The sequence below is a fragment of the Schistocerca nitens genome, chromosome 2, assembly GCF_023898315.1.
Source record: "Schistocerca nitens isolate TAMUIC-IGC-003100 chromosome 2, iqSchNite1.1, whole genome shotgun sequence".
NCBI lineage: Eukaryota > Metazoa > Arthropoda > Insecta > Orthoptera > Acrididae > Schistocerca > Schistocerca nitens.
Window position 1 is genome coordinate 932105799 of NC_064615.1, and position 26900 is coordinate 932132698.

The window sequence follows — 26900 nt, forward strand, 5'->3', positions numbered from 1 at the left end:
TAAATGTGTGTGAAAATTAATCAAGTTCTGTTTAAAGTTGGTCACCGTCAATCCGCTACTCTAAGCGTGCAAGTGGCATTTCTATCGTCTGACCTAACGGCAGAAGATAAACACGCCACGATAAGACCACGAGTCATATTTCTGACACTCGCCTACTTCGTTAGAGCGACAAGTCAAATAATCTGATGATGTGTGTACTGATGGTCTTATAGTACGCACACCACAATCCCATTATTATTAGTGCTTACTTTATGCCTGAATCAGCTGCATCACAATTTCATGTGTCTAATTTTGAATGTACAGTAGCCTAGTTGTTTCTGCGGCTACTAGATGGCGCTCGCAGCAACACCTTGTTTACTTGCCCACACTTTCTAACGTCGGCACCTCCGTCTTGTTGCAACCCTTGTTCACTAAAGTACGAGCAGCCCTTAGCGGCTCGCCATCTTACTTACAAGTATTCATGACGTCGTCTTTCCGGCTTAGATCTTTTTTAATATGTGACTTGTAAGTACTGCATCTTTTTCCAGTCAGTACAAACTTTAATTTTATTAATGTATTATATACTTAATATGTTTTAGAACAGTTAATCTAATTCTGAAGACGACGTTCATAGTAGCGTCGAAACCTGGTCAATTTTGGCTTAATATTTGTGACCGAGGGCTTATTTGTTCTAATATAACATTTTTAACTGTTTTATCCGAGTTGACGGTAGATCACAATTTCCTAAAACCAGACTCTTGCTCGGAGATTAAAAGGCCCGGCAGTGGATTTTCGCCTTTGATTTAGAATTCTTGCATACACTTGGCCTGGCGATTTCTGTGACGTCAGAGCGCCGCCTGTCGCGAGCCAGTGGGTGCATTTCGTGCGGCCACAAACGGCGAGTCGCGAGAGCACGCTTCGCTAGCCGCGCCGAGGCGCCGTGCGGAAGCGGCAGCAGCAGCCTTAATGACGGTCGTAAAAGCGGAGCGCGCCTAATGCCAGCGGGAATCGATAGGTGTCTCCCGCGTCGGCGGCCGCTGCCGCGACAGCCGACAGCGCGGGGTGGCCCGCCGGCGCCGGCACGGGCAGAAGCAGAAGAGCGCCGGCAGCTGACGCCAGTGGCAGCACCAGCGCATCCACCTGCCGCTTCTGCCCGCCGCCACAGACCGCCGCTGCGCCAGGTGAGGCCGGCGTGTGCTCCTCTGCCTGCTAGACGCACCTAACCCCTAGGCCTAGGGCGAGCAACTCTCCCGTATATCCCGGGATCTCCCGTACAACAGCAATTTTTCTTTAGCCTCCTCCACCCTCTTCCTTCAGTGTATTTCGTCAGTGATCACCGTTACCAATACTAATCCCGCAAAGTACTATCGATAGTTCAAAATCGTGACCGAGAAATCTCGAAATATTTTCCTTTCATAATCGATACAATTGTCGACAGCAGTCTCTGTTTTTGCTGATCTTGCTTCTACGGAAGTAAGACGGTTTGGCTCAAGGCAATTCGCGGAGCGGAGAAAGAATGACATAGCCTACGCGTCCAGAGAGCTCATGAGACGGGGAATGTTCACTTGTTTCCCGGTCAGTACTGACAACCAGTGGATGCACTCGCCTGGTACCGATCAGCAGCTGTGGTATAAATAAAGCACGGATACGCGAAAGCAGAGTATAGAGACATTCAGGCTGAAACACACTCGTTTCATTGTCTACATGATTACTCTGCATTTCACATTTAAGTGCTTGGCAGAGGGTTCATCGAACCACAACCATACTATCTCTCTACCATTCCATTCCCGAACAGCGCGCGGGAAAAACGAACACTTAAACCTTTCTGTTCGAGCTCTGATTTCTCTTATTTTATTTTGATGATCATTCCCACCTATTTTCGCATTCGGAAAAGAATGTTGGTCACTGAAATTTCGTAAATAGATCTCGCCGCGTAATGACTTCCATCCCAACTCGCGTATCATATCTGCCACACTCTCTCCCCTATTACGTGATAATACAAAACGAGCTGCCTTTTTTGCACCCTTTCGATGTCCTCCGTCAATCCCACCTGGTAAGGATTCCACACCGCGCAGCAATATTCTAGCAGAGGACGAACGAGTGTAGTGTAAGCTGTCTCTTTAGTGGACTTGTTGCATCTTCTAAGTGTCCTGCCAATGAAACGCTACCTTTGGCTCGCCTTCCCCAAAATATTATCTATGTGGTCTTTCCCACTGAAGTTGTTCGTAATTTTAACACCCAGGTACTTAGTTGAATTGACAGCCTTGAGAATTGTACTATTTATCGAGTAATCGAATTCCAACGGATTTCTTTTGGAACTCATGTGGATCACCTCACACTTTTCGTTATTTAGTGTCAACTGCCATCTGCCACACCATACAGCAATCTTTTCTAAATCGCTTTGCAACTGATACTGGTCTTCGGATGACCTTACTAGACGGTAAATTACAGCATCATCTGTGAACAACCTAAGAGATCTGCTCAGATTGTCACCCAGGTCATTTATATAGATCAGGAACAGCAGAGGTCCCAGGACGCTTCCCTGGGGAACACCTGATATCACTTCAGTTTTACTCGATGATTTGCCGTCTATTACTACGAACTGCGGCCTTCCTGACAGGAAATCGCGAATCCAGTCGCACAACTGAGACGATACCCCACAGGCCCGCAGCTTGATTAGAAATCGCTTGTGAGTATACTTCACACTTGGCTTAGCCAAGCATTCTGTGGGCAATGTAAGCGTGACTTCAGCATCGTTTAAGGGATAATTCCAACTACAGCCAACATTCTTTTGTAGAAGTTTATAATTGTACGAAAAAGAAGTGAAGGCGTACTCAAATTTAATCAGATATTTTGGTAACAGCAGTAAGGATATAAAAAACGTTGCTGGTGAGCTAGCAGTAGTATGGCGTACTCTGAGAGGTAATATCGGCTACAGAAGTACGATGGGAATGAGTTATCGAAAGAGGTCTTCCATGATATTAATTTGGCTAAGACGGTGACATGTGGCCAAACTAAGGCAGATGAAATTGTGAAAATGGTTTTGGTTGCAAAAGATGTTCAGAATTTCATTAATATCTTGAAAGATCCAGCTCAAATGAGAAACTTTTTCTCTTTTGCAACCGATGCGTCAAACCAAAAAGCAGGCCGCTGTGGCCGAGCGGTTCTAGGCGCTACAGTCCGGAACCGCGCTGCTGCTACAGTTGCATGCCTTGGGCATGGATGTGTTTGATCTCCTTAGGTTAGTTAGGTTTAAGTAGTTCTAAGTCTAGGGGACTGATGACCTCAGATGTTAAGTCCCATAGTGCTTAGAGCCATTTGAACCAACCGAAAAAAAAAATTTACCGCCGGCTGGAGTGGCCATGCGGTTCTAGGCGCTATAGTCTGGAACCGAGCGACCGGTACGGTCGCAGGTTCGAATCCTGCCTCGGGCATGGATGTGTGTGATGTCCTTAGGTTAGTTAGGTTTAATTAGTTCTAAATTCTAGGCGACTGATGACCTCAGAAGTTAAGTCGCATAGTGCTCAGAGCCATTTGAGCCAAGAATTTATCACCAAGTTGTAAGTTACTTCGATTTTTAAAACATGATAAGAAACAGGCTTATGGACTTCATTGAATAGGCTGGTGAGACAGATATCGATGTTCACAGTGTGGCCAAGTGTTCATTGAATTTTCATAACTTAGCTGTAAAGAACCTCGCCGGCCGAAGTGGCCGTGCGGTTAAAGGCGCTGAAGCCTGGAACCGCGAGACCGCTACGGTCGCAGGTTCGAATCCTGCCTCGGGCATGGATGTTTGTGATGTCCTTAGGTTAGTTAGGTTTAACCAGTTCTAAGTTCTAGGGGACTAATGACCTCAGCAGTTGAGTCCCATAGTGCTCAGAGCCATTTGAACCATTTGTAAAGAACCTCACTGCGTTCTGTGCTGGTAATGCAAATGTAAATTACGGGAAGCATAAGTGTACGTTCAGATAGCTTCAAAAAAACAGCAAGCAGATGGTGGAACCAAATGGGCAAATCACATATCGCATAAAGCTACAAAACATGCATGTGATGCGCTAGATGCAGATACTGAAATGCTTGTCTTGAAAATATATGGGCATTTGTCTGTGTCACCTGTGCAAAGAAAATGCGACGTAGTTGTGCATTTGAGATTTACTGCGATGAAATCTCCCTTAAAATTATGGTCAGATGTTGATCAACTCCCTTAAAGCCACGTTGGTCACCCTAATAACGTGCCCCCCTCCCCCCCCCCCCTTTCCCCTCGACCGGCAAGGTAGCAGTGGCAGTAACGCGCACCTTTTTCTGTGTATCGGGAGGCCAATAAGCATTCCCTGGAAACTCAATTAGACGAGAATCTCTCTAAGTGGCATTCAGTCCTTATAGTTTATCTATCCATACCTGACAAGAATACTATTAGTTTGTTTTATGTTACGTAAAAATGTTGCAGTACCCTCAAGATGTATTTATAGATTAAAAATCAGCTTCATCTGCCATTGCTACTGTTCCTACGCTCCCATGCGTTTGCTGGCCGCGGGTGCGGGTGCGATTCCCCATAACTGACTGTCACGACCGCCACCCATTTTATGTTGCCATAATTATTTGATGGCACCTGAAGATGAAGCGTCAGGCTTCGAAACCGGTCGGGGAATAAATTAAGAAAATTACAAGCAACTGAAGAGGATTTTTCATCTATAAATATATTCTTCAGTTGCGGATGTTAACCTGAACAAATACTTTGTACCTTATGATCTAGCCTGCTCGGAGATGAAACTATGGTAGCTTTCACGGGTACGGATATCCTCTCCTATGTTCATGTCTCCTCTACTTCCCCTCGCCATCCTCCACCTTCCCCCTCCCACATGCTCTGTTCTTTCTCCAGTCACAATTAGTGCTCTTCATACTGGACGACGAATCATAGAACTACACTCCTGGAAATTGAAATAAGAACACCGTGAATTCATTGTCCCAGGAAGGGGAAACTTTATTGACACATTCCTGGGGTCAGATACATCACATGATCACACTGACAGAACCACAGGCACATAGACACAGGCAACAGAGCATGCACAATGTCGGCACTAGTACAGTGTATATCCACCTTTCGCAGCAATGCAGGCTGCTATTCTCCCATGGAGACGATCGTAGAGATGCTGGATGTAGTCCTGTGGAACGGCTTGCCATGCCATTTCCACCTGGCGCCTCAGTTGGACCAGCGTTCGTGCTGGACGTGCAGACCGCGTGAGACGACGCTTCATCCAGTCCCAAACATGCTCAATGGGGGACAGATCCGGAGATCTTGCTGGCCAGGGTAGTTGACTTACACCTTGTAGAGCACGTTGGGTGGCACGGGATACATGCGGACGTGCATTGTCCTGTTGGAACAGCAAGTTCCCTTGCCGGTCTAGGAATGGTAGAACGATGGGTTCGATGACGGTTTGGACGTACCGTGCACTATTCAGTGTCCCCTCGACGATCACCAGTGGTGTACGGCCAGTGTAGGTGATCGCTCCCCACACCATGATGCCGGGTGTTGGCCCTGTGTGCCTCGGTCGTATGCAGTCCTGATTGTGGCGCTCACCTGCACGGCGCCAAACACGCATACGACCATCATTGGCACCAAGGCAGAAGCGACTCTCATCGCTGAAGACGACACGTCTCCATTTGTCCCTCCATTCACGCCTGTCGCGACACCACTGGAGGCGGGCTGCACGATGTTGGGGCGTGAGCGGAAGACGGCCTAACGGTGTGCGGGACCGTAGCCCAGCTTCATGGAGACGGTTGCGAATGGTCCTCGCCGATACCCCAGGGGCAACAGTGTCCCTAATTTGCTGGGAAGTGGCGGTGCGGTCCCCTACGGCACTGCGTAGGATCCTACGGTCTTGGCGTGCATCCGTGCGTCGCTGCGGTCCGGTCCCAGGTCGACGGGCACGTGCACCTTCCGCCGACCACTGGCGACAACATCGATGTACTGTGGAGACCTCACGCCCCACGTGTTGAGCAATTCGGCGGTACGTCCACCCGGCCTCCCGCATGCCCACTATACGCCCTCGCTCAAAGTCCGTCAACTGCACATACGGTTCACGTCCACACTGTCGCGGCATGCTACCAGTGTTAAAGACTGCGATGGAGCTCCGTATGCCACGGCAAACTGGCTGACACTGACGGCGGCGGTGCACAAATGCTGCGCAGCTAGCGCCATTCGACGGCCAACACCGCGGTTCCTGGTGTGTCTGCTGTGCCGTGCGTGTGATCATTGCTTGTACAGCCCTCTCGCAGTGTCCGGAGCAAGTATGGTGGGTCTGACACACCGGTGTCAATGTGTTCTTTTTTCCATTTCCAGGAGTGTAGTTAACAAATGGACTGTAGCTTGGAAGACGGAAAAAAGGAGTAGTACAGCTGCAAACTCATCTGGACTTTCAGCAGCACGTTTCCCACTGCGAGACACTTCTGTGGCAGATTCATTGTTTTGACGGAAAATTATTTTTTCTCCTGCAAACAACAATTCCCTGCACCCAGATCCATTAAAAGACGAGAATAATGCTCCTTAGTTATTGTTTTCCCCTTCTGAGGATATTAAATTAAAGGAAATCCTTTTGCATCCTAGAACACCGAGGCCATGATCTTTCCCGCCTTCTTTGGAACCACAGAACTGGCCTCTGTCCATGAGCGTCGCGAAGCAGAGGGTGGGGGGTACAGAATTCTGACAGGGCGTTCACGGGAAATATACCTTTCCTTTGGCGTGACTGTTATTTCTGCGCTGTCTTGCGTTAAGGTGGATGAGAAGATTTACAGAACTTTGCCAAAATAGAGTCCACAAACTATTATTTTTCCCTACGTCGAACTGCAGAAATGGACCGTTCCAACACGCTGGCGCCCAAATTTCAGCGCCTATTTCCAGCACAAATTATATATATACCTGCACAAAACCCGTCCCCAATTCCCACAAAGACACTCTCTCTATTCCTGCACAACTTAATCACAACAGCATTTTACCATCTGTCTATCGTCAAAGAAGATCCGTTATGGCTTGCTGAGGGTACATTCAATTTTATGATCGTATATGTGTTCAACTGTGCTTTACCTATGCACCCAGATGCACCTATCAAAAATAGGAAATACCCATATCAGGGCTAGAAGAGGCTAGTGTAGCTGTGGGCGATCTGGGACAAAGGATGCTGCCACATCATCCCCCCCTCCTCTGTTGTTGTGCATCAAAGAGTTATTATTCCCACCCTTCTATTGTTCTGGAGAACTGGCATTTTTCCTTCCCTCTAAATTACACTGGAGTAAATGAGTATTGTCTCCCAAGGTCATGCCCTGCCCGAATCCTTCTGGCACAGGGAAATTGCCAGATGTATAAAATGGCAGAAAATTCTAAAAACTTAGGAAATTCAAATATAACAGGTGTCCCTCAACCCTGTGACATCACAATACAAGACTGCTGGCCAAGAGATACAACAATGTCCTGCATGGTTATCAGGTCACTTGTTCTATGTGCAGAATTCAAGATGGTCACTCAGTTTTTCCCTGGTTTCACATACCACTTGTCCAAAGTTAACATCCAGGTGCCTTAAATTAAACAATTTCCCCCATTTCTCTAACACTGCAGTTTAAACAATTGTCACCCTAAGTTTAGATTTGACTTGTCCTCAGTTTAAGTCCACTCATGTTTTGCTTAAACAACAGCCACCACTGATGGTATAGGATGATTTCCCCCATCCTTCTGATGTTACAGTTTGTGCAATTCCCCCCCCCCCCCCCACCCCTTCCTACTCTAGGTACCATAATTTTAAAGTGTTGGGACAGTCAAGAAATCTGTAAGCCCTAAATTTAAAATGGCAAGAAATCCATTTTGGGTAAGTTTAAAATGATGATAAGCCCTTTGGTTGTCAGAAATAGACCACTTGTCCTAACTTTAGAACTGAATAGCTTACTGATGCATTCAGTACGGCTGTCAATCACTCTCACTGTCATGTGTGGTAGGTTAGGAATATGAAGAGTATAAATGGTGCCCATAGTGCACCATTCCAAACACTGTATCATGGGTGCTGGGTTATGTCAACTCTGTCTGTTGCTGTTGCCACACCAAGCCTGTGGCTTGCGGTGCTGTGGCCTATTGCAGAACACGTAATTTGTTCGTGCTGTAGTCATCCACTCAGACTGGCTGCCTATGTCAACTCAGCGCCAATACTGCTCAGGGCCTTCACTGCGCGATTTCAGCAGTCACCCAGAAAAACTAACTCCATCCCTGATAGGCTGCTTTGTCCAACACTATACGGGTCTGGACTTCTCGATGCCACATCATCAGTTCATGAAGCAGAAGGTGATTTGTTACTTATCGTATGCTAAAGGCAGTGTGCAGTTTCACTTGTGCTGTCCATATACACCCATCAAAAAAAGTTTTGCATCACCCTAGTTCCGAGAACTCCTGAAGGTAGACGTTGACTGTGGATATTGTATCACAGACACAGTCTCTTTGACTGTTCAGAGATGTCAGTAAACCCGCCCAAAGATGTAAAAAACCAAGCACGAGTAGCGCCCATTAGAAGGAGGGGGTCCGACAGCCGATCAGTTCCAGTCATTCCACCAGGAAGGAGGCACACGCCTCGTGTTGTCTGTAGTTCAACCATGCCTAGACGGTCAGTATCGCGGTTCGATCGTGTCCGTATTGTTACTTTGTGACAGGAAGGGCTCTCAACAAGGGAAGTGTCCAGGCGTCTCGGAGTAAACCAAAGCGATGTTGTTCGGACATTTGGGAGATACAGACTGACAGGAACTGTCGATGACGTGCCTCGCTCAGGCTGCCCAAGGGCTGCAACTGCAGTGGATGACCGCTACCTACGGATTATGGCTAGGACGAACCCTGACAGCAGTGCCACCAAGTTGAATAATGCTTTTCGTGCAGCCACGGGACGTCGTGTTATGACTCGAACTGTGGGCAATTGGCTGCGTGCTGTGCAACTTCACTCCCGACGTCTATGGCGAGGTCAATCTTTGCAACCACGACACCATGCAGCGCGTCACAGATGGGCCCAACAACATGCCGGATGGACCGCTCAGGATTGACACCACGTTCTCTTCACCGATGAGTGACGCATATGCCTTCAACCAGACAATCGTCGGAGACGTATTTCGAGGCAAACCGATCAGGCTGAACGCCTTAGACACACTGTCCAGCGAGTGCAGCAAGGTGGAGGTTCCCTGTTGTTTTGGAGTGTCATTATGTGGGGTCGACGTACGCCGCTAGTGGTCAAGGAAGGCGCTGTTAGGGGTGTATGATACATGAATGCCATCCTTCGACCAATAATGCAACCATATCGGCAGCATACTGGCGAGGCATTCGTCTTCATGGATGACAATTCGCGCCCCCATCGTGCACATGTTGTGAATGACTTCCTTCAGGATAACGACATCGCTCGACTAGAGTGGCCAGCACGTTCTCCAGACATGGACCCTGTCGAATATGCCCGGGATAGACTGAAAAGGGCTGTTTATGGACAACGTGATACACCAACCACTCTGAGGGATCTACGTAGAACCGCCATTGAGGAGTGGGCCAGTGGACCAACAGTGCCTTGATGGAAGTGTGGACAGTATGACACGACGAATACAGGCACGTATCAATGCAAGAGGACGTGCTACTGGGTATTAGAGGTACCGGTGTGTACAGCAATCTGGACCACCACCTCTGAAAGTCGCGCTGTATGGTGGTACAACAGGCAATGTGTGGTTTTCATGAGCAATAAAAAAGGCGGAAATGATGCTTATGTTGATCTATATTCCAATTTTCGGTACAGGTTCCGGAACTCTCGGAACTGACGTGATGAAAAACTTTTTTTGATGTCTGTGTTTTAACACTTAATGCTCTACCTCTAGATCTGTCCTCCATTCTGTTGTTCTGAGTGACATTAGGTGTTGAGAGCCAATACCTCTGCAGCCATGGTGCAAGTTGCGGCGCTGGCATAAATCTAGTCTAATATTCCATATCTTCTCTTGTGGTGAGAGTGCGGAACTGTATTGAATGCTGATGTGAAACCAAGGAACATGAAATCAGCGTAAACTCCTATATCCGCCACCATACGGGAGCATGAATGAAAAGAGTGAGTTCCCTCACCATTGAGAACGACATGTTATTTGCTAGGAACTCTTCGATATAATAGCTCGCTGGAGAATTGATCCAAACCACCACGCCCAAAGCGTTAAAGGTCGATCCCTTTGATACTGCAGAAATCTATATTTATCATTATTTTCTGCTTCAAATACGACAGTTCAGTCGAAGTTAGACGTTAAAAGTATACGAAATAACCATTATAACAGCTAGTGTCAACGTAGACACCAGTATCTACCATCATCCAGAGTCGTGAGCTGCGCTGCGTGACCGCCTGTTTGAGGGGCCATGTCATGGACTGCGCGGCCTCTTCTGCCGAAGGTTCGAGTCCTTCCTCGGAAATGGGTTGTGTATTGTTCTTAGAATAAGTTAGTTTCAGTATTGTGCAAGTCTAGGGGCCGATGACCTCAGCAGTTTGGTCCCTTAGTAATTCACACACACACACACACACACACACACACACACACACACACACACACAGAGAGAGAGAGAGAGAGAGAGAGAGAGAACACGATATCTGCAGCCTTCTGGATCCCATCCACGAACACAGCAAGCCGACTTTCTATGACCATTGCGTATGGAATGCATGTATGCATGTTGACACTGTGCAACCCCCCCCCTCCCCACACCACCACCACCACCACCACCCAGGAAGCTCACGATAAACGAACATCAGACGCATTTCACAGCCAACCGTTGTTAGTGACATAGCCCATTAGTTTCACATATCAGTTCCACGAGTGCACAAAATACAGGGCCGATTCTTTATTACATGGAATAGACAACCCCTTGATAGGTTGAAAGGGATTGATTTGTAAACCAGTAGACAACTTTTTATCATAATATATTCAAATGAAAACTTTCCTCGTTGAATCTGCCATATTCACACAAGATGAGTATGCAGAAATACAATGCGCAAGAGATGATAATATAACACCATCCACCGGTCCTTAGGTCCATATTTTAAAGTAAAAATTAGCAAAGCAGTTCCCCACTAGTCCGTTGCAGGCGCAATTATAAGCACTATATGGGCACCAGGCGTTTTCCTAGTCACATCGATGAAGCAATTTGACAGAGATTACCTAATGCTTGGTAGCATATAATCGCTCTGCCAACGCTCCATTTGCAAGTTGAATAAGAACAGGAACAACTATGCATTGTATTATGTTTGTAGAATATGTACGTAGACTCGATTTTGGAAATATGGAATCCTATAGAGACACACACTAGATCGAAGGTCAGAGCATTTTAGGAAGACATATAAATCCTATGTCCAAATATTGCAAGCAAAGCGGAATCGTGTGTAAAGAAATGCGGAGACATACAATCTGTCAACCACATTGAGACAATTCTTAGGAATCATGTCATTATCTCGAACACACAAGGAAAATAGAAAAACGGGTTTTGAAACCATAAATGTGCAAGAACTTGGTTCAAATGGCTCTGAGCACTATAGGACTTAATTTCTGCATCAGTCCCCTAGAACTTAGAACTACTTAAACCTAAGGACATCACACACATCCATGCCAAAGGCAGGATTCGAACCTGCGACCGTAGCGGTTGCGCAAATTCCAAACTGTAGCGCCTGGAACCGCTCAATCACTCCGGCCGGCTGTGGAATAACTATATACTCAGGGGAAAAGCTAAGAATATTACAATAATTTCACATTTTTAGCAGTACACTGAACTCCAATCATCCCTTCCACAAACAGTAAGCGATCAGCATCCATGCTATCATCCTAGTTTTTAAATGATTCCTCACATAAATTTGCATTGTACATAGGATATCTAAAATTTCCAGCGTATTTCTTATGGTACTGCCTTCTGAGGTTAAAGACTGTATGGACCTATGAACCATGGAGCTCAATGTCACTGTAAAGAAGATGAACATGAGTACCTTAAACATAAAGCTCAGGAGAGTGGATTTGTGGTGTTCTGTCTTGCTTGTTGTTGTTGTTGTGGTCTTCAGTCCTGAGACTGGTTTGATGCAGCTCTCCATGCTACTCTATCCTGTGCAAGCTTCTTCATCTCCCAGTACCTACTGCAACCTACATCCTTCTGAATCTGCTTAGTGTATTCATCTCTTGGTCTCCCTCTACGATTTTTACCCTCCACGCTGCCCTCCAATATTAAATTGGTGATCCCTTGATGCCTCAAAACATGTCCTACCAACCGATCCCGTCTTCTGGTCAAGTTGTGCCACAAACTTCTCTTCTCCCCAATCCTATTCAGTACTTCCTCATTAGTTATGTGATCTACCCATCTAATCTTCAGCATTCTTCTGTAGCACCACATTTCGAAAGCTTCTATTCTCTTCTTGTCTAAACTATTTATCGTCCTCGTTTCACTTCCATACATTGCTACACTCCATACAAATACTTTCAGAAATGACTTCCTGACACTTAAATCTATACTCGATGTTAACAAATTTCTCTTCTTCAGAAACGCTTTCCTTGCCATTGCCAGTCTACATTTTATATCCTCTCTACTTCGACCATCATCAGTTATTTTGCTCCCCAAATAGCAAAACTCCTTTACTACTTTAAGTGTCTCATTTCCTAATCTAATTCCCTCAGCATCACCCGACTTAATTCGACTACATTCCATTATCCTCGTTTTGCTTTTGTTGATGTTCATCTTATATCCTCCTTTCAACACACTGTCCATTCCATTCAACTGCTCTTCCAAGTCCTTTGCTGTCTGTGACAGAATTACAATGTCATCGGCGAACCTCAAAGTTTTTATTTCTTCTCCATGGATTTTAATACCTACTCCGAATTTTTCTTTTGTTTCCTTTACTGCTTGCTCAATATACAGATTGAATAACATCGGGGAGAGGCTACAACCCTGTCTTACTCCCTTCCCAACCACTGCTTTCCTTTCATGTCCCTCGACTCTTATAACTGCCATCTGGTTTCTGTACAAATTGTAAATAGCCTTTCGCTCCCTGTATTTTACCCCTGCCACCTTTAGAATTTGAAAGAGAGTATTCCAGTCAACATTGTCAAAAGCTTTCTCTAAGTCTACAAATGCTAGAAACGTAGGTTTGCCTTTCCTTAATCTTTCTTCTAAGATAAGTCGTAAGATCAGTATTGCCTCACGTGTTCCAGTGTTTCTACGGAATCCAAACTGATCTTCCCCGAGGTTGGCTTCTATTAGTTTTTCCATTCGTCTGTAAAGAATTCGTGTTAGTATTTTGCAGCTGTGACTTATTAAACTGATGGTTCGGTAATTTTCACATCTGTCAACACCTGCTTTCTTTGGGATTGGAATTATTATATTCTTCTTGAAGTCTGAGGGTATTTCGCCTGTTTCATACATCTTGCTCACCAGATGGTAGAGTTTTGTCAGGACTGGCTCTCCCAAGGCCGTCAGTAGTTCCAGTGGAATGTTGTCTACTCCGGGGACCTTGTTTCGACTCAGGTCTTTCAGTGCTCTGTCAAACTCTTCACGCAGTATCGTATCTCCCATTTCATCTTCATCTACATCCTCTTCCATTTCCATAATATTGTCCTCAAGTACATCGCCCTTGTATAGACCCTCTATATACTCCTTCCACCTTTCTGCTTTCCCTTCCTTGCTTAGAACTGGGTTTCCATCTGAGCTCTTGATATTCATACAAGTCGTTCTCTTATCTCCAAAGGTCTCTTTAATTTTCCTGTAGGCAGTATCTATCTTACCACTGTCTTGCTTAGGGGAAGAATATAGATGGAGATGTGCTGTTCATTATCTTGGTCGATTAATACATTTCTAAGATCGCAATTTTGTGGGTCGACAGAAGTAGTGTGAAAGTTTTGTACACATAATTGCTGCAAATAGCCCTAGATTCATTGTGATGTAGCTTCCAAATCTCTGTCCGTCTGGAGAACGGTATTTTATTTCACCTACACATCTCCACGTATTTCTAACCTGCTTTTGGTTTTAATCATGTGTACAGTTACATGTCAGTTTTTCACAGTTCATTATCTATTATACTTAAAAAAACACTATTATCTATACACATCTCAGTATCCAATGTGATGAAAGCAGACTCCATGGCGGAAATAGACAAACGTGTAGCACCAGCATCTGAGATCTGAACTTTCCAGTACGCCGAAAGACGTCGAAAACAAGAACAGAACAGACCATCAGCTCAAATCTCAGTCTCTCTCCCACCGTAACTGTCAAGCGATAGGCTAGAGAAATGTGTATACCGCTAATCATCTTGATGTTGAAGCTCTTTTGTCTGTGTTCGCTTTAACAATAACATATGTTTTTTAGTGGGGTCCGCCTTTAGCAAAACAAAATTGTGTTTCACTGAAGGCGAACTCCACTCAAAAAAATATGTTACTATGTACGCAGCGCTGACAGACTCTCACCAATTCCTGTCACTGACTCAAAATCGCTCCAGCTGTGAAACTAAATGACTTTATTTATATCCAAGATCGTCATACGTATACCAGATCTGGCAGGAAAATGGTGTACTTCGCATTCTCCCAGATGCATCTTTGTTTGATGGGCTTCAACGTCAGGTGGAACAAAACTTGGTTCTCCAATATTACGTCGAAATCAAGAAATTTTTACGTTGAAATAGGTTCTCCAGTGATTTGTATCTAAACTAAAATAATCACGTTCCACATAATCACACTTCTAAGGTCGAGATTTGGCTCTAAGCACTATGGGGCTTAACATCTGAGGTCATCAGTACCCTAGACTTACAATACTTAAACCTAACTAACCTAAGGACATCACACACATCCATACCCATCTATTGAGCCTGATTTTCTTAAGAACTTCCAAATTCTATAAGTATTCATCAAAAGATATAGAAATGTAAGGTAAAATATTATTAACGACAGAAGACTCCGAGAAAGCCAATGGAGTAAGAACAACAACCAGCATCATTCCGTACTGTGAACAATACCATGTACAGTCATCACATACTATGATGCATAGATCGGGCACTGAGTCCGACGTATACTGCGCCACGCTGAATATCATGTCCGGACCACGCAGTACAGTGCACAAAGAGGGCCTTGCATTTGACACGTCCAACTACACACCGCACAGTCCGAATATGGCGTTCGGAGACAGTGTAGTTCAAGCATACAGGAAGGACTTACCGTTGATATCAGCGAATTTAGAAGTACTCGATTTGAAGGTGATTGTTGCATTGGTCTGACGGATATGCATCTGGAAGCATAGTATAGAAATCTAACATTCCCAAGGCGTTTGTTAGATTATACAGGGCAATTAGCATGATGTCTTCACTTGATATTGTTGTAGAGTAAAACAGATGACCAAGCACAGATTTTAAACTTCGCTACACAGTGCAGTGAAGTTTAAAACTTGTTATTTGGCCATCTGTTTTTATTTCAGAACCATATCAAGTGAAGAAGTCATGCTGATTGCCAGTAAATTAGCAGGTTATACAGATGTTTTCGCATTTACTTCTGATAAAATTGGCTTATATAACTGAAGATACCTATTTTGATGGTGACTTGAGTTCCACTCAAGTCCAATGACTTTTGGTCCTTGTAACAATTGATAATGCCTTAAGACCGAAATCTAGATTGTGGAATAAAAAAACTGTTGTTCAGTCAAATGACGGTTATATTTTTCAAAAAGTTTTATATGACTGTGGCTCCACACCAAAATCATTTAAAATCATTAAATGTTGAAAAATAAAATCATGTGACAGTGACCCTTTGAAGTGCAGTGAAGGACTAAACTAATGTAATTTGGGGTGCCGTAGTAATGTACAACTTACTTTTTTAAGTACCCTCGTATCATTCTGTCCCTCCTTCTTGTCAGAGTTTTCCATATAAATCGTTCCTCGCCGATTCTAATGAAAACCACCCCATTTCCCATCTTAATAGTCCACCTAATTTTCAGAATCTTTCTGTAATTTTTATCACCTTTCTGTAGCATCAAGCCACAACCGCTTCGATCCTCTTCTGTTATGGTTTCTCCACTGTCGATGTTGCAATTTCATACCATGCTGTACTCCAAACGGACGTTCTCAGACATTTCTGCCTCAGGTTAAGGCCTGTTATTGGTGTTAGTACATTTGTTTTGTCGACAAATGCTGTCTTTAGCTGCCCTGGTCTGCTGCTAATATCTTCACTGCTTCGTCCGTCATGCGTTTTTTACTTTGCAAGGTATCAGAATGCCTTCGCTTCGTCTACGTCGTGGTCCCCGATTTTGGATTTTAAGTTTATCGTTAATCTGCTACTTCCCATTACTTTCGTCTTTTTTTGGTTTACTCTCAATCTGTGCTCATGAGTCCGTTCATCCGACCCGTAAGGTCCCGCAATCCTTCCTTACTTTCACTGACGTCAACAATGTCATCAGCGGATTTTATCATTGACAGTCTTTCATCCTCAGTTTCAGTACCATCCCTGAATATTTCTTCCAATAGTATCTTATTTGTTAGTATGTTGTTCTAGTTTTCCTGTTAATTTGCAATACGCCTCTTGCTTCCTCGGGATAGCTCGTGCCCATCTTCAGGAGTTCGCCAGTTCAGTTTTTGCAGCGTCTACGTGACACCCTTTCATGGGTCAGAGAAACTTGTGACCATTCGTGCCGCCGCTCTCCATATACGTTACCCCAACATTTCAAATCACACACAACCACAGGCTTCTCTGTTCAGTCAAGACCTGGGTCGTCTGCGATATCATGTATTTGCCCCGGCTGCCTGCGCGGATGAACACACCTGTGCACTTTCGCCATCCACACCTTCTGGTTTTACTAAAATCAAATGGCTCTGAGCACTATGCGACTTAACTTCTGAGGTCATCAGTCGCCTAGAACTTAGAACTAATTAAACCTAACTAACCTAAGGACATCACACACATCCATGCCCGAGGCAGGATTCGAACCTGCGACCGTAGCGGTCACGCGGTTCCAAACTGAAGCGCCTTTAACCGCACGGCCACACCGGCCGGCCTTCTGGTTTTACTGCTCACACTCGATTACACAGGAAAATCTATCCGCTCGACTTGTATGTGTGTAACGTCCTTTCTACTGGCGTTGTGGATATCCACCGTTGCTAAGTGTACCTCAACTAATGAGTTTTCAGTGCATCTTTCGTTACTTCCTTTTCCCATTTCGGTCAATAGTTCTACGTCTATACTCTACACTTGTCAAAAAGAAATATAGCCTATAGTGTACGTTTCTTGTGTTTGTGCGTGTGTTTTCATGCTTGCATCACAATTCAATCTTCAAATCAATTTTTAAGTTTCTTTTTCTTTGTTTATACAGCAGTAGTCATGACGAATTAACGAAAAATGAAGCTCCAAATAATAGATTGTTAAGTGTATCTTAGATAATGAGAGTATCAGGGAGACGTCACTAGTAAAGATGGGGATAGGAATTGGCCGCGAAAAAAATTTTATCGCCATTTGTGACTTAGGAAACCTCGGAAAAATTATATCTCGAGTACCGAACGGAGCTAGGAACTTATACCTCTATTACTGCATCATCGCGCACTGTACAATAAGATCACTTAACAAATTACGAGAGGGCTGCAGTTGCTATACGTGTTGTCCCAGGAGGAATGCTCAATATTCAGGGATATTACAGGAACGATCATTCGAAGCAAAAACAAGTATAGTAAACATGAGCTCAAAAATGCGTACTTTTCCGGCTATGAGCACTTCTTCATCTTCGATAATGTGAAATAGATCACTTCCATATTTTGGAAGCGGGTAGTATGGACCAAAACAAGAAGAAAAGTCTTGTAAAAGTGGGTTCTAAGACGCATACCTTCAGAAAAAATGGTTCAAATGGCTCTAGGCACAATGGGACTTAACATCTAAGGTCATCAGTCCCCTAGAGTTAGAACTACTTAAACCTAACTAACCTAAGGACATCGCACACATCCATACCCGAGGCAGGATTCGAACCTGCGACCATAGCAACCGCGTGGTTCCGGACTGAAGCGCCTAGAACCGCTCGGCCACAACGGCCGGCCATACCCTAAGCGATATGAGCACTTGTTTAGTGGAAAAGACATATTTCGCAGTAGGAATATGAACAAATGCCCATTGCCCTTAAGGTACGCATTTTAGTGCCCACGTATACTGGACTTCTAGCTTCGAATAATCGTTCCTGTCGTGTCCCTGAATACTAATCATCCTTCTTGCGAACTCCTGTAGAGCTGGTACATAGCGCTACGCTGTTGGCGTACGATTTGGCAGCTAAGTGGAGTGTTTCTGCTAGATGGTTGTATGGAAACAGTAAAGAAAGGAGCTATCCTGCTTGGACTTGCACATGACCAAAACGTGAATGAAGTTGCCTGAGTTGTTGGTGTATCAGTGTATCAACACAGACTTTCAACGTTTTGTGCCACTCGCAGCCCTGTAACACGGCGTAAGAACAGTGGTCGTAAAAAGATCCTAACCGATGGGGACAGGAGAGGAATGTCAAGCCTTGTCAGTGAAAATCGGTTTCAAGCCCGACAAGAATTAACGCTGTCAGTGACTGCAGGGCCATGTCAACTATATTCCGTGCGTATTTTGCAAAGGGATATTTGGACGCGGGTACACCGCAACAAGCCGTTGTTCTCGGCGACATATAAAACCACGTTTTCAGGAGGCCAAAGAAGTTATGGAAAAGTGGACACTTGCTGACTGGAGACGTTAATATGCTCCAAAGAGTCGCCATTCGTCCTTTTTTTTCTCAAATTATGCAAGGCGTCGAGTCCACGGACAGCCGTATGAGCCGTTTAACCCGGAGTGTGTGTGTGGTTCAGGCTGCAGGTGGTTCTGTGGTGTTATGAGGCTGATTATTGGACTGTTACTTGGGTCTTCTCATCGTGGCTACCATGAGCACGAAGCAGGATTTTTATTTCTACATTCCAGTGACCACATGTAGCTCTTTCTTCCATCTCTTCGTGATGAGTAATGGTGTGGACTCTCCCGTCTTCCAAGGTGATACTAGTCGTGTTCCTAGGGTTTCTGGTTAAATGAGCACTCAGGCACTTATTGCATCTCAACTGCCAAGCTAAAACATCCAGTCTTACTTCCATATAAAGTGTCTCCGACTATTTGAAATACCGAATGAAACGCAGCAATCAACATCCCCGCAATTTAGAAGTAGTACGGATCTAATTAATGAGTGGCTATATCTGGATATAGAATGACTGAAGAAACTTGTGTGCCGGCCGCTGTGGCCGAGCTGTTCTAGGCGCTTCAGTCCGGAACCGCGCTGCTGCTACGATCGCAGGTTCGAATCCTGCCTCGGGCTTGGATGTGTGTGACGTCCTTAGGTTAGTTAGATTTAAGTAGTTCTAAGTCTAGGGGACTGATGACCTCAGATGTTACGTCCCATAGTGCTTAGAGCCATTTGAACCATTTGAAGAAACTTGTGACCCTCTTCCTCAGAGAACTGAGGTTACTATCAAGGCTAAAGGCGGTGTTACACTGTTTCCTGGGTATGACTCAAACTTTGTTCGATATTGCAGTGCTTGTGTTACAACAAATTACGATGCACCATGCATTTGTATAAGTACATAATGAAAGGCCCACAGGATGCCGTAAAATTAAGATTTAGAAAAAGAAAGATTGAAACACCGAGTAACCAGAGGGTTGGCAAAGACGTTAATTATGTATGCGCGGTAAGGTGCAGACAAACGAAAACATTTTCTCATTCAATTGGTTGTACAGTTTTTTGTTTTAGACAGACGCAGTCTAACTCTCTCGTATATAGGACGATGAGGATGTGCGATTCTAGAGATGAAGTATTGCGATCTCGATGTATTATATGTGTGAGTGAATAAGATAATGTTAAAGAACCGTATCAAGCATTTTATTTATTGAAGTAAGTGAAGAGGAAAATTACAGGAAGAGGATTTTCGTGATTACGACAAGCGCCGGTGTCCCCGGAGTCCTCAACTGCCTGCAGCTTCAGCAAAAATGTAAGGAAGTCCGATGCCCAAATGAGAACCAATAAGCACAGAACATTTTAACAACGCAATCATATACAATTATAATTCATTTAAAAAATTTATTTTTTTATATTACACACTACAGCCGTTATGAAACACATGAAACGTATTAACCGTGGCGAATATGGATAATCATCAGCTGAGTAATGGAATAACGACTTTGAAAATCTTTGTCGGATCGGGACTCGAACCTGGGTTTCCCGCTTATCTCGACTGGTTGCCTTGCATCGTAATTCGGAATAACACAGGCACAGCAATATCGTATTTATCTGCCGGCACCGGGCATCCGACTTACAAGTAAAATGTCTCCCCTCTACAGGAATTTACATAATGGATGTACGAGTGCAGGTTGAAGCACACGTTTGACAACATGTGGGAGTTTGGATCAGGCTGTGAATCGTGGTCGGATAGCCTGAGGGCGCCGGCTCGATAGCTCAGCATAATCGGTCAGAGGACTCGCTGCCCTCTGTAATAATAATATACTACCGGCCATTAAAATTGCTACACCAAGAAGAAATGCAGGTGATAAACGGGTATTCATTGGACAAATATATTATACTAGAACTGACATGTGATTACATTTTCATGCAATTTGGGTGCATAGATCCTGAGAAATCAGTACCGAGAACCACCACCTCCTGCCGTTATAACGGCCTTGATACGCCTAGGCATAGTCAAACAGAGCTTGGATGGTGTGTACAGGTACAGCTGCCCATGCAGCTTCAGCATGGTACCATAGTCCATCAAGAGTAGTGACTGGCGTATTGTGACGAGCCAGTTGCTCGGCCACCATTGACCAGACGTTTTCAGTTGGTGAGAGATCTGGAGAATGTGCTGGCCAGGGCAGCAGTAGAACGTTTTCTGTAACCAGAAAGGCCCGTACACGACCTGCAACATGCGGTCGTGCATTATCCTGCTGAAATGTAGGGTTTCGCAGGAATCGAATGAAGGGTAGAGCCACGGGTCGTAACACATCTGAAATGTAACGTCCACTGTTCAAAGTGCCGTCAATGCGAACAAGAGTTGACCGAGACGTGTAACCAATAGCACCCCATACCATCACGCCGGGTGATACGCCAGTATGGCGATGAAGAATACACGCTTCCAATGTGCGTTCACCACGATGTCGCCAAACATGGATGCGACCATCATGATGCTGTAAACAGAATGAACCTGGATTCATCTGAAAAAATGACGTTTTGCCATTCGTGCACCCAGGTTCATCGTTGAGTACACCATCGCAGGCGCTCCTGTCTGTGATGCTGCGTCAAGGGTAACCGGAGCCATGGTCTCCGAGCTGATAGGCCATGCTGTTGCAAAGGTTGTCGAACTGTTCGTGCAGATGGTTGTTGTCTTGCAAACGTCCCCATCTGTTGACTCAGGGATCGAGACGTGGCTGCACGATCCGTTACAGCCATGCGGATAAGATGCCTGTCATCTCGACTGCTAGTGATACGAGGCCGTTGGGATCCAGCACGGCGTTCCGTATTACCCTCGTGAACCCACCGATTCCATATTCTGCTAACAGTCATTGGATCTCGACCAACGCGAGCAGCGATGTCGCGATACGATAAACCGCAGTCGCGATAGGCTACAATCCGAACTTTATCAAAGTCAGAAACGTGGTGGTGGTGGTTGTTGGGATGTTTAAGGGGGACTAAACAGCTAAGGTCATCAGTCCCCCAGAAACGTGATGGTACGCATTTCTCCTTCTTACACGAGGCATCACAACAACGTTTCACCAGGCAACGCCGGTCAACTGCTGTTTGTGTATGAGAAATCGTTTGGAAACTTTCCTCATGTCTGCACGTTGTAGGTGTGGCCATCGGCACCAAGCTTGTGTGAATGCTCTGAAAAGCTAATCATTTGCATATCACAGCATCTTCTTCCTGTTGGTTAAATTTCGCGTTTGTAGCAAGTCATCTTCATCGTGTATCAATTTTAATGGCCAGTAGTGTAATAATAATAATAATAATAATAAAACTGAGTGAAGTATTCAACGATGAACTTGAAGGGGTGTCATGTGACGTCCACCCAGACTAAATGACGATAATAATGACGAACAAAATGAAGAAATAGAAAAAATAGTAAGCTGACCGCCCGTGATAAGCAGGAAATCCACGTTCGTGGCACAAATTTTCATTGTCATTCCATTATACTGCTAATGGTTATAGATATTCGCAACTGCGAATACATTTCATGGATTCTTTTTCGATATGCTTACAGACCCCGCCATTACCTTGTTTTCCTGCTACACTCTGCCTTTCGTGCTCTGTCGTGGAACACAAATTGTCAACGACATCTACTCCTAAATGGAAGTTCTTGATTCTTGGTCTCATGTGAAATTAAAATGAAGGGTTTTTCACGGTTAAATACACTTGAAATTAAATATTGATTTCCCATAAGCTCATCATTATTACTGCAACAAATCACAGTAATCTCTGTGTATACAGTCTCACTTTGTGATGTACCAAAGTGGAAGTATGTAATCGCGTAAGCGATGGTACACAAATATCCTGTATGCAAAACACTCTCACAGGAATGTAGCTTCACTTTCGTTGCCTCCCTTTTGACATATCACCAAAAATATGTTAATAGCCACAACATTAAGAATTCCTAAAGAAGATTACAGCAAAATGAACAATAACGCGCTACTTAAAATATGTTCAAATTCGTACTTGTTTAGTTGCAGTTCCATTAATCTACGCACTGTTTTGCACACAGTTTAGCTTCCACCAGGGACAACTAACGTGCTCATGTACTTGATACACCTTAACGAAATACATTACTGTTTGAGAAAATTGCAATAACAAAGCTTTAATCGCCGGAAGAAGTGGCCGTGCGGTTCTCGGCGCTACAGTTTGGAGCCGAGCGACCGCTACGGTCGCAGATTCGAATCCTGCCCCGGGCATGGATGTGTGTGCTGTCCTTAGATTAGTTAGGTTTAATTAGTTCTAAGTTCTAGGCGACTGATGACCTCAGAAGTTAAGTCGCATAGTGCTCAGAGCCACTTGAACCATTTTGAAAGCTTTAATCCGTCGGCACACGGGCCATGGATTCGGGCGTCAACGTTGAACTCGCCGTGTTTCTTACGTCACAGTCTGGAAAAATCTTGTTGGGGAGTCTTTACGAACGTTTAGAGCAATATCAAGCATGAACCTTCCTGGCAGATTAAAATTGTGCGCTGGACCGAGATTCGAACTCATGACTTTTACTTTTCGATGGCAAATGCTCTAGCCACTGAGCTGCACAAGCATGGCTCACAGCCTGTAATCACAGCTCTACTTCCGAAAGTTCCTCATCTCCTACCTTCCAAATTTCTGGAATTGGTGGAAGTAGAGCTGTGAGGAGAGGCCCCGACTCGTCCTGGTGTAGATCAGTTGGTAAAGCACTTGCCCACGAAAGGCAAATGTCCCGAGTTCGAGTCTCAGTCCAGCACAGAGTTTTAATCTGCCACGACATTTTACGTCAGCGCAAACTCCGCTGCTGAGTGTAAACTTCATTCTGGGAATATAAAAGATGCCAGATATTGTGAACGTGCCTCTGAAAGTAGACCAATTAGACGGAAGAATTCCACCTACATAACACGTACGCTTTCTCTTTTTAGTACAGAGTCTGAAGACGTCATATTGTCTTTTAGTTGAAGCCCATATTTGGTGGGTTTTATATTATAACTTACGGTCTATGAATATACGACGTTTCAGAGCACCAGCAAACTACCTCTCGAACATTTATCATTTATTGGTATGATTTATTTTGATAAAATGACGGGAAATGTCATGTTGGTTGGGTTGGGTTGTTTTGGGGGAGGAGACCAGACAGCGAGGTCATCGGTCTCATCGGATTACGAAAGGAAGTCGGTCGTACCCTTTCGAAGGAACCATCCCGGTATTTGCCTGGAGAGATTTAGGGAAATCACGGAAAACCTAAATCAGGATGGCCGGACACGGGATTCAACCGTCGTCCTCCCAAATGCGAGTCCAGTGTGCTAACCACTGCGCCACCTCGCTCGGTGTCATGTTGGTGGCTAAATAATTTTCGAACAGTAATTCACGAGTTTGAAAGTATGCCGTTTCAAGGCAAAGGCACACTGAATAGCCATCAAAAACACTTTTTTCTTGATACGATTTGTTATAATTAAATGTCAGTTAATAACATATGGTACAAATGACTCTGAGCACTGTGGGAGTTAACACCTGAAGTCATTAGTCCCCTAGAAGTTAGAACTACTTAAACCTAACTAACCTAAGGACGTCACATACATCCATGCCCGAGGCAGGATTCGAACCAGCGACCGTAGCGGTCGCGCGGTTCCAGACTGAAGCACCTAAAATCGCTCGGCCACCACGTCCGGCAGTTAATAACATACCTGTGGTTAAACCCTCCAGAATATAGTAGCATACAACGTAAGGTCGCCTTTTTTCCAAGTTCAGTGCAGCGTAATGAATGAAGACTCAGAGTTAGAAACTGATGTATGATGCGATGCAGATTCGTGTATCACTACATCCAGTTTTTTTTCTCACTTTCGCGTTTTCTGATAGGTTCTGAAACTTTGTTATTAATTTATTGTAGTATTCGATGTCTTGTAAATACTGTATAAGTGCGCTCTCTCTCCCTCTCTCTCTCTCTCTCTCTCTCTCTCTCTCTCTCTCTCTCTCTCTCGGGAGCGCGTGTGTTTGACTGACTTTATCTACAAGAGAGGTTGCACTAGTTTCAGTAAGGTATTTTGCTCTTTCTTGTTTAATCTTGAATTTCACATGTTCTAAAGATTCTGCTACCGAATAGAAACAGCGATCAAATAAGAATGCTCTTAGGGTTTTAGTAAAAAGTGATAATGATGAAATAATTTTAATCTTCTATGGAAGACTGTTGTAAATTTGAGTCGCCCAATTTGTAATGGAACTTTTGAAAGCTGATGTCCTTACTGACTTTGTGCCTTATAACGTGTTCATGGATATTCAAGTTTTTATTTACGTATACTGCAACAGAACAACATGACTAGCATGCATTCAGGGGAAGAAATCCGCGCCTTGCTGCACGTGGTAGCCGCGCGGCCTGGGGCGCCCTGCCACGGTTCGAGCGACTCCACACCCCCTCCCCCTCTCGGAGGGGGAGGTTCGAGTCCTCCCTCTGGAATGGGTGCATTTGTGTTGTCCTTAGCGTAAATTAGTTTAAGTTAGATTAAATAGTGTGTAAGCCTAGGGATCGATGACCTCAGCAATTTGGTTCCATAGTAACTTACCACAAATTTTAAAAAAATGTGCTTTTTAATACAGCTGACGAACGACTTTTAGGCCCGTTCATTTCATAACAATACAGCTGATAAATGCCGCTAGAGAGCGCTGCTATCGCTCACAAGCCACATTGTTTCTTAGTGTTCAGCAGCACGTTGAACTTTGCACGCTCAATGTTGACATTTGAATGCTCAGTCCTTGTACCGACTGCCTTAGTTGCTGCGCGAGAACAGTATACCGAGTAATTCGTTGATGTTGAGACAGGTCCTTAAACGATAACACTGAAGGGCAAATGTATCTTTTTGGGATAGCGACCTCTGGGTTCAATGGGTCATTATCATACTGGTAACATACACTTGCCCGAAGATGAAATAGGGTATCTTCCACCAATATTTGGAGAATGTCTTCACACTACACACTCCCGCAGTGAAGTCAGAAGAAGCAGCTACTGACCAGCTCTGGACTATGCTCGCCCATAGCTTCATGATATGATAACACTTTTCAACCGCAGTGGTAGTGTTGTCAACGTCCGATACAAGACCAAATGAGGCTTCATCCGAGGCAAGTACTGCTACAAAACCCCGAACACATTTTCTTACCGAACACACTTCCATATACTCGTCGTTCTTTGGCTGTGCTATCGTTTATGACCGACGATGCATTTATGACTTATGGTTATCGGAAAACTTTGGACGTCCCTTACCTGCTCTGACCTTATTATACTCGTTCTTATCCACCCTGTCCGACAGTTAAGAATTCCATCTCTGATGATAGAAGCTTCACATTCGCAGAACAGTGAGGATAAATTACACAGCGGTGCAGCACACTTTGGCTCACATCACACAACACGCCGTCTCAATGTAACATTGGTGGTGGTGGTGGGGGAGGGGGGGGGAGGAAGAATCCTGCCTATTCCTCATCATTTACACCTACATGTTGTCCAGGTGGTTAGCAACGGCGTACATAGTTTATTATATGGCAGAACGAACTATTCATAGGTTCTAAAATTGCATTAGCAGAACTATAGCGAAACGTTTTTAGCTTCCAACTTTTCTAGCCACTTCTGGACCGAACTGATACATTCTCCTCCATGAACCACGGACCTTACCGTTGGTAGGGAGGCTTGCGTGCCTCAGCGATACAGGTAGCCGTACCATAGATGCAACCACAACGGAGGGGTATATGTTGAGAGGGCAGACAAACGTATGGTTCCTGAAGAGGGTCAGCAGCCTTTTCAGTAGTTGCATGGGCAATAGTCTGAATGATTGCCTGATCTAGCCTTGTAACACTAACTAAAGCGGCCTTGCTGTGCTGGTACTGTGAACGGCTGAAAGCATGGAGAAACTACAGCCGTAATTTTTCCCAAGGGCATGCAGTTTTACTGTATGGTTAAAGTAGCATGGAGAGCTGCATAAAACCAGAATCTGGACTTAAAACCACAGCAACAACACTCCAATATTCCTGAAACATCTTTCATATTCACAATAGCACAATACCTCATGATGACAGACGTGCCTTTTCTCTGGTTGAGTGACGTAGGAGGGGGGTCAGGCCTTCCGACACAGAAATAGCACAGGAGTAACACGTCCCAAAATCCACTATGTTTGTGTGAAGTGGAATCGTAGTGAGAGGAGTAAACCAATATTCTCTC

The 26900-nt window shown here is 44.7% G+C and overlaps 1 protein-coding gene across 1 annotated transcript in view; it reads left to right on the plus strand.

Moving 5' to 3' along the window:
• Window positions 1-1045: 1045 nt before the first annotated feature.
• The window catches only part of LOC126234716 (glutathione S-transferase-like), a 342396-nt gene continuing 316541 nt past the window's right edge, over window positions 1046-26900 (plus strand). The window contains exon 1 of the mRNA XM_049943464.1: window positions 1046-1160. The gene's annotated coding sequence lies outside the window, so the exon portion shown is untranslated. The remainder of the gene's footprint in view (window positions 1161-26900) is intronic.